The sequence below is a fragment of the Phyllopteryx taeniolatus genome, chromosome 5 (genome assembly GCF_024500385.1).
Source record: "Phyllopteryx taeniolatus isolate TA_2022b chromosome 5, UOR_Ptae_1.2, whole genome shotgun sequence".
NCBI classification, from domain to species: Eukaryota; Metazoa; Chordata; class Actinopteri; order Syngnathiformes; family Syngnathidae; genus Phyllopteryx; species Phyllopteryx taeniolatus.
In genome coordinates this window covers 28,829,867-28,839,488 of record NC_084506.1, presented here as the reverse complement: position 1 = coordinate 28,839,488, position 9,622 = coordinate 28,829,867, and the positions used below count along the sequence as shown (strand labels likewise).

Sequence of the window (9,622 nt, the reverse complement as noted above, 5' to 3'; positions counted from 1 at the left end):
GAAGTTTAAAGGGAAGCACTGAAGCATGAGTGCAACATAGCCGTCAGGAACACAGGCAGACATCTTTTGCTGCATTTTCCTTTCCCGCAACTCGTAAAAGCTCACCATTAAGAGTGCAGGTCAGGGGAGAAAACAGAGAGGAGAGGCACCACATAATTAGCGTGTCATAATCAAAATGACCCACTCGGACATTTTATGATCAGCCAGACCAAATCACTGCGCCACTGGTGGCAATCTGTGGGCATGTTTTAACACCATTAACATAATGAAAATACAAACAAATGTTAATAGCCCACCTCTTCGCGCACAGACGAGGAGATGAAGCACAATGTTAATTTCACAGTGCAGTTTCACTAACCTATTCCTGGAAAAAAAAAAAAAAACTCCCCCACCCCCTCCAAAGAGAGAACAAAAAAAGTATCCTTGTTTCTTCAAACAATCTCTGAAAAGCATCATTCCCATGCTGTCCATCTCCAGTGAGAGTCACCATGAAGGATCTCATTTTCAATTAAAAACTCATTTGCTTCCAAGTTAAAGTGAAATCATGTTGTGAATTAGCACATGAATTTACATACTGGGAAGCATGTCAGTTTGGTCTGATTTATTTGGATTTTTCAACAAAATATATACATAAAAAACAGGCATTGATGGTGTGAGAGCAATGATGCATAAGTGAAATGTAGATGAGAGAAAACATTTACCAACATCCAGCGTCAACGAACAACTGCATTGTGAACTCGTGAGGGAACGCTACAATTTGTTTCTACTCATGCGGAGAACAAACAAATTAGTTTTTGCAAAGTTTCAAATAACACAAAACAACAAAAAGGTCACAAAACTGTTGCAACCTTTGCAGACGAACACTGTAGGATTGTTGGCGCATCGAAGAAAAGCATCATTTAGTTATCACAAATTCACTAGTCCCTTCCAGAAGTATTGGAACAATGAGGTAAAGTCTAATTTTCACTGCAGACTGAAAACATTTGGGTTTGACTTAAAAGCAATATGAGCCACATGATCAACGTAATTATCGTTTTGATAATCTTTTATATTAGATTATTTTTTATTGGGTTTATAATGACATATATTAGCATTTAGGGTATTTAGATCTGATCTAGATCTGATATTGGGAGATGCCTTTTGTTGAAATGCACTCATTTTTCATTTGAGCAAACGTTATGGAACATGTGCCTAGTATATTTGCTTTGTTGCCTAGGGATGTCTTATTGTATTAATTATTCAAATAATAAATAGCACTGTCCACGCTCAGTTTAAAACCCTTGGAGAACCCACGAGGTCAAATCTGGCCGCTGTTAATTGCTGCTACCCAAAATGAACAAACATTTAAAAAAATGTCCAATTTAACTTCAAAAGCACAGAGTGCCACTTCTAGCCCCTGCATAGAGACACCTAGTGGATGAATATTGAACTGACATGAGCCAGAGCGGTCGTGACAAGATGGCTGACCACATGCTGTTGTGTTGAGCTGGAAATCTACCCAAACAATATCGTCTTCTCAGGAAACCAGCGGTTGGTAAAATTGTGTATTTTTTGATAATCTATTTAGTATTAGCTTGCCGAATGCCTAGAAGTACGTTTTATATTCATTTTGGATAAATTAGCGACTCTGAGCTAGTTCAAAAAACAAGGGGCCAAAAATGACCCTCTGGGTGTATGGGTTAAAAAATGTCGGGTCAAAAATTATCCTTTGGTTCTTTGAGTGACTTTGTAGACAGAAAATGGTAACAGTCCCGTATAAAGCTAAAGCCTTGAAATAAATTCATTTGTATAATATATTTTACTGAGTTAGCTCGGCAGTACTGACCAAATCGCCCATTGGCCTATCAAGGAGGAAAATCACAGTCGATGTTTTGTGTGCAAGGAGCTCAAAACTGAAATGCACCGTGAAAAATGTGCAGTTCCTCTCTGCATCAACAACAACAACAAAAATTATTGTTTCAAAGACTACCGGAATTTCGTGTGAGTTCCTCTCTCTAGCAGAACAGATTTTTGGATAAGCAATGACCCAAGGTGTTAGTTTTTTTCAGTCGTGATTTTGGCCTTGTCTTCTTGTTTCCATTGTACATTCTAAATCCAGTTCTAACATACAACGAATAAAGCCCAAAAAACAAAAAAAACAAAAACATTGTTAAATGTAGTTGTGTGTTTGACTGATTATTTTCCATCCATCCATTTTCTGAGCCGCTTCTCCTCACTAGGGTCACGGGCATGCTGGAGCCTATCCCAGCTGTCATCGGGCAGGGTACACCCTGAACTGGTTGCCAGCCAATCGCAGGGCACATAGGAACAAACAACCATTCGCACTCACAGTCATGCATACGGGCAATTTAGAGTCTCCAATTAATGCATGTTTTTTGGGATGTGGGAGGAAACCGGAGTGCCCGGAGAAAACCCACGCAGGCACGGGGAGAACATGCAAACTCAAAACAGGCGGGGCCGGGGATTGAACCCAGGTCCTCAGAACTGTGAGGCTGACGCTCTAACCAGTCGCCACCGTACCGCACTGATTATTTTCCTAAATTAAAAACCCAGTTATTTAATACATAGTTCATAATTTTCCAAAGAAGAAAAGGGTTCTTGGGTTCTCCAGGGTTAAGATTTGGGTTTTGCCTCTGAACAATACATTTGTATTAGAGGTGTGACTAATATGAAAACCAGAGAGCTGTTGCAAGACACAGTATATGTGGTTGCTCAAAACGATGTTTCCTGATAAGAACACCACAAGTTACACTTTTTCCATTGCAGCGAGTTGGTATGTGTGCGGGGGGTCAATTGCCAGGTATACAGGTGTATTGCCAACTGTCATTTGTTTGCGATTGTCCAGTTTCGTCATGCTCGGGCCGGTCGCTCGGTGTGCAGCAGGTCTTAGCTTTTTTGCATACCATCTGCTGTATCCTTTGGGAACTGTGTTGCATTGTGGGATGTGGCAGCCATTTTGGGCTAGCAGTATCCATGGTGAATGTAAACAAAGCTGTGTATGTAGTCACGCAGTGAAAGACGGTCTGCTAAAACGCGAGTGAGGGAAGGGGATTTACAGGGGAACATTAGACCACAAAGTCTCGCTAACACCATCACCACTACTGTGGCCGAAGATGGAATCCTGACAGACTTGTAATATCGCTATCGCTAGCAGTTTTCACTTTCTTTGGAGCCATACTGAGGCCTAAAGGCAAAAAAAACAAAGATGTGACACACACACCCAATAATGTATATGCAGCACAAGAAAAAGCACAACTGAGACTTTTCATGAACCAAATATAGTGAATCAATCGAGGTATTTTTACTTGGAAATTTTTCTTCATAAAACAAATTGTTCATCAACCGGGTTATTCGTAAACTAAAGTTCCACCGTATTTTGGTCGCCGGGACGAGAAATAACAGTCTAGTCTGAACTTGAACATTTGAGAGAGGCCCAGCTTGCGCTTCACGGTTTTACACCAGGACTGCAATCAAGATTGTACAGAGTAAATTACTTGCTCATTTCACAAGGGCTTCTGACAAAGTGCTACAGCTGTTATTGATCCATTCTTTCAATTAAATAATGCTTTGCTCTGCCCTCCTTGTACATATCCAGAGACTTCATATGCAACATAATAACCCATTCTTTGTACACTGCTAACATTATCAGTCTGCACGCAAAATTAATTCCTCCGCTATTGCTGAAACAACTATAATTGCAAACTACAGAGAGAGAGACATTAGAAAGGTTTAATATACATTTCCAGGTGTATTTTTCCATTTGTTCGAGTCAATAACATTTTTCATTAACATTTGTAATAAAAAAAAGCTATGTCCCCTGCTCATTTCCTTTTTAATTCAGAAATGAAATCAGTGCACTTGGCAAAATACCTATGTGGCCCACTTTTTCCATTTAATTCCGTTTAAGACATCCAAATGAGATTAATGTTGGCTATCAACAATAAAACATTTTAATTTACATATTTATCAGTTGAATGAGCCATGACTCACAATAGGTAAGATCTATTAACATGATTGCATGTTGATACAACACTTTAATATAATAGAAAATTGATATATGGATGAATATGAATACAAACTTTGATAGTGGGTAGCTCCTCAATTTTGATAGTTATCACTTTTATAGACTTGGTATTTGGACGGATGTCTATTAAATGACTCGGTGCGTGGGTACATTAGGTTGGTGCCTTTGTGTATCACTAAAGAAAATGCAGGGGGATTGTCAGCTTGCAAATAGATATACTCTATAGTAGACAGACAGAGTCACTGGTAGGTATCATTTTTCACTAAATCGGTTGCCAATACCAATACTGTTTGCTCACACAAGCCAGTTTCTTGAGATTATTAACACATTTTTTAGCTTTTGCAAGTAAATAAAATATCTTTTTGACCTCTAGCCCAAGTGTAGACTTTGCTACAAACTGCACAACGTCATCTTTAATAAGTTTTGGGGAAATATTACTGCCAAGTAAGCTTGTAGGTTTTGTAAAACTAAAGGCTCCACTTTAAAACGTGTATTATATTCAAAATATAGTTACTCCTTCTGAAATATTCATCGAGACTAAAATAGATCATAGGTCCTGGGTTGCCTTTTAAAGAAATAATTCAATACAAAATACAAAAGGAGCATCCCGGTTATACATGTAAAGTCTTTTTTATTTCATAACTGATTATAGTTTTAATAATGCATTAATTGGGAGATACTGGATGCTTGGCACTCTGATTAGGGGCTAAACACCCTTAAAAGTCCGCACTCAAAAGGTCCCTGGTTTCCACAGAGGCCAAGAAGAAAGGAGGTGTCATCCCACCAACCAAGCTTCAGGCACGCCAAAATCAGCGCGTCCTGCCCCTGAGCTGTACTGAGGTTAGCGCTGCACTTGTCTGTGCTGGAATTATAGGTTGGCCTTACGCCGGCGGTGCACAGATTTAGCTGTGACCCTGTGCGGGGCCTCCCCAAGAGGTTGACAAATTTTATCACCACATTTTCCCAACTTTGCTCAAAAAGTCCATCCTGGCCCACAAGTAGCTTCCCTTAACCTCACATCTCATTTCAGACATAATGGAAAATGAGACCTCTGTGAGCTGGAATCCTTTAAGATTCATGTTGTGATGATGAGGGACACAGAGCTCTTACAGTCTTTAAGGTTGGAAATGATTACTGGCGTGTGATCGTTGCAATCACTCATTCATTTTCCATCTTTGACACGTTGCCTGATTGTTATCCTGATATACATTTTTCTACATATCTATTTGAATGCTCTACTGCAGTACTGCTATGTATGGAGTAGTACTCCTGTCAGCGTTTGCACACAGTCCAAGTCCAAGATGAAGAAGAATTAACAAACATAAGGGACACAACAAATGAGAGAGCTCTTTGCTAGTGGCTGCATGTACATTAGGCAGAGCGTTCTGCAAAACCTCCATTACTTCCTGACACACCATGCAAATGAATCACAACATGGGGTAAGATGGAATTAAAGACCCTTCTCTAATCAATGACAAGGCACAATGAAAGCCCCTCTTCTGCTGCTGCGCCATAGGCAAGCTGCAAGCCCCCAGAAAACACACACGCACATGAACACATGGTACATGAACTCTTTGGATGTTTTCCAGCGTTACGTTGCCCCATCTTTTATTGTGATGGTTCCATCTTAACGTGCCCCTATTTTTACATTCCACTGTATTTCTGAAATAGCACCTGGCCGTGTCTGCTGGATGGTGCACGGTACCGGAGAGGTGACGGGAAGCATCGTTCCTACTACTTCCGACAGCTGCACGGGCCTGTGTAAATGACAGGCTGAGCCCGAGGATGTCTGCTGGCTGCCGCGCGGCCTGCTCCATCCAGCCTGCTACAGCCTGCAGGTGAAGTGTCTGTGGCGCCATATGGAGCAGGGAAAATTAACAACGAGAGGAAATTCTCCACAGCAGCGGGAGGTCTCTCTAGTCTCTCCTCCAAACAAAATTTAAAGACGGAGAGAAACGAGAGAGGGGGGGAGTGATAAAATTAATGGGGTTCAACATTTTAACACAACACCGACGGCAATGTTTGCACAGAAAAAAACAAGAATTCCCTTTACAGTTTAGTCACATTGCACTCCTGCATTATAAATCAGTGCCTTGCTTAAGTAGTTTGACCCGTTCTATAAATATACATTAACCCTGCTGGTGGTGCTGCCTCTCCAGTTGCAGCCGCCTACACCAGCCCACCACAGTAGCTGTTAGTGCAGGTGAGTTGCCTCTGTCCCCAGTGGCCCCCTGCACTTGCTGCCATCATAGCGCCTCCCCCCCCCATGGAGCCTCTCTTGGTTTGGGTCATTGATTACAAAGAGCCTCCTGGTTTTGTCTGACAGATGTGAATCCATGCTATTTAATTTGCAGAGTTACCCTCAAAGGGACCACCATTAGCTATCCAATCTGACCACAAATAGTGTTCCATTAAGCAAAGAGTTTGAGAAGCTCTGGTAGTGTGTCTCCTGACAGCATGGAGGACGCCTTGGCATATTACGTTGAATGTTAAATGCTCGGTTGTTTAAACAAAAAGGACATCTTACTTCAAAGAACGTCTTTGTTTTAGAGATACATAAAGAGTGCCTCAGCGGGATTCTTCAGGCATATTAGAGCTGAAACTGTCCTTGTTTAGTGTCTAAAGAGGGTGGGGTTGGTAGTTAAAATGTTAATAAGTGCAATTCAGTTTTAATTTAACAGCCCTCTGCATTCCTAATTACTCCACTAGCTGTGAATAAATGAGGAGCAGAGCTCATCTCCTGCCCTCTGCTTTCAAAACAAAACATTCTTTCCGTTTCCGATATGGAGCTGTGAGGAAGGCGACTCAAATCGTCGTCTCCTCACGAATACCAAAGCAGCATGCTCACTTAGAGATTTTGGGGCGATTACTTTTTCAGAAGGCTGAGGCCTTCAAATCATTGTGAGAGCATTTGTTCATAAAATAAGGGGCCAAGTTTTTAAAGTGCAGATGCAGCATCTTCAAAGGAAAATAAAACAGATTTGATGACCGTGGAATATTCTTCTTCTTCTTTTTTTTTTTCAAATCATTCAACAATAGGGGCAAGCGTCCCTGTGTAGTTGTGGATAGATAGAAGTGTGCATAAATTACTTTATGTAATCATACAATGTAGATTAGCATGATAATGGTGGGTGTTAATGGATGGCAGGAAGCAGGGAGTGACAGCACTTTCAAACGAGACATGCTTGGGGCAGTGGGCTCAAACACACACTCACACACGCACGCACGCACGCACACACACACACACACACACACACCTACTCGCGCACACACATACACGCGTACAACTTTGGGGAATAGCGACAAATGTGAGTGACGGGGAGGAAGCCACATCTCCCCAGCAGCCTGAGGACTCATACAGTATTTCCACAAGGCCGTAGGCTCCCGGGCTCTTGGGGACCTCTATTAATTGTGAGCAAAAAGGGCCGCCATTTGATCTAATGCTTCTGGAGAATGCAAAACCGCATTCCCAACCACCAGGGCCAGATTCTGAAGGTTGCGCATGTAATCTAAGATAAGCGAAAACCACCACCCACAATTCTGCATAACCGTGACTATTTCACTGCATTAAGGTTAAATGCCAGACTGAAGATCAAAAACTCGGGACACCAGATGAATTCCACGGGAGACTCTAAATTGCCCATAGGTGTGAATGTGAGTGCGAATGGTTGTTTGTTTATATGTGCCCTGTGATTGGCTGGCGACCAGTTCTGGGTGCACCCCGCCTCTCGCCCGAAGATAGCTGGGATAGGCTCCAGCACGCCCGCGACCCGTGTGAGGATAAGCAGTACAGAAAATGGATGGATGGATGGATGGATGGGTGGACAAGTAATCAAAATGATGGTGATTACATTAAAACACACCCTCAATTCTGATCAATGAGATTTACCAGACCTCCTCAAATCTAATCTCACATGCTGGGAAGCTGAGACAAATATGCAACCTGCATGAAGACTTTGATGGAAAAGCCTTATTTCAATCAACACTGCAACCATTAGTAAATCAGGCTAGATTTAGCACCCCCGTGGAGACAAAAGGTGGGGGGACAAGACAATTTAAGGAAAAGTCAAGCGCACTGATTTAGGAGGAGCTCCTTGAACACAGAGGGAACATGCCCCCTGAAATATAACAAGTCATCGTCCTTTCATCTGCCAAAGCCCTTCTAAGCCTGGTGGGGTTGGGAAGGGGAAACATAAGGAGCCGTAGATTTACAAAGCATGTGGGTATGACCACTCCAGTGGATTAATCCGAATTGGGGTGGCTTTGCGCCGGCAGCAAATTGATCAGCCGTGATCCGGATAATCCACAGGTCCCTCAGATTTTCATGTATGTGCGGCCAGTGAGAGCGCCACTTATCTCTTCTCAGAGGACTGTCGTCTGTTAGGGAGTCAGTAATAAGTCTCTGCCAAGCACAATGTTATGTTGTGATCGGTTGTTGTTAAAATGTTTCACACACAAAAAAAAAACAAAAAAAAAAAAAAATCAATTCATCTATTTTTACTTACAGTGTATACCGCTTATCCTGTTGAGGGTCGCAGAGAGCTGACGCCCATCCCAGTTGACTTTGGGCAAAAGGCGGACTACACCCTAGACTCACATCGTCATTGTGTGGGAACTGAACCCAAGCAACCTGCACCGAAGTCAGGCGAATGTACTACCATCAGTGACATTCAAAAATCAGGATTATGCAAAAACTAAATACATTTGTAGAGGCGTAGCACTCGGCCAAAAAAATAACCACTTAAAATTTGTTGCACGTCCTGATACAGCTGTGGAAAAAAAAATCTTTGTTTATGGGGACATTACATTCATTACAGTCTGCTTGCATTGAGGTCCATTGGAGGCAGTGACACTTGGAAGTCACTTTTTAATGCATATTACTGACACCTACAGCAGTGGAGAGAAAGATTGTAGCCCATCACTGTGATTATTTTTAAATCAAAAGATTCTTCAGTCTTGGGGAAGGTCAGCACTTCAGTGAGTGTCATCCTAGTTTTGTTATCTAATTAAGTGGCTGTTTGTTGTCGTTGCCAATGATCGATCCTAAAAGGTACAACTACCAGATTATAGGAGAATATTCTATGTGAGAAGTGCTTTTGATATTTTCATCAACGTAAAACTAATATGATACTGCCGGATAATAATGCATTCTAGTATGCAAACCTATTAAATGTTCATGAAAAAAGGCTCTCTGGATACACATGCACATTCCTATCAGGTCTTCTCAGTCTATCACACTAGCAAAGGTAGTTCCTGTCCAGGGAATGTGCCCCCTTGATCCGCTGACAGTCAGGGCTGCATACAGAGCTGAATTCATGAGTAAATCTTAAGGGTCAACACTGCCACACAAGGACTCAGAGGAGAGTGGAGAAAATTAATTAAAAACATTTAGTGTGCAGTGAATGACGGGTCGCTTTTGTTGGTCCTCTACACTAGCGGCGGAGGCAGGATCGTCCTGGTGCCGCCGAACCCCCAGTGGCCTCCGCAATTGTCTCGCTGCCAAGCTACCGGTTTATCAGCACCCGCATATCAATGAAATCACTGTCTTTTTGGTGCAAATGGTAATTACAACATTTCTGTGCATTAAAACAATGTCAG

At 42.0% G+C, this 9,622-nt stretch overlaps 1 long non-coding RNA gene across 1 annotated transcript; it reads left to right on the top strand.

The window, feature by feature from the left end:
- The first annotated feature begins 1,418 nt into the window (after window positions 1-1,418).
- On the top strand, window positions 1,419-8,649 carry LOC133478764 (uncharacterized). The gene is made up of 3 exons (XR_009788763.1): window positions 1,419-1,530; window positions 5,696-5,862; window positions 8,532-8,649. It is a non-coding gene; the product is annotated as an uncharacterized LOC133478764 (long non-coding RNA).
- The last annotated feature ends 973 nt before the right edge of the window (window positions 8,650-9,622 follow it).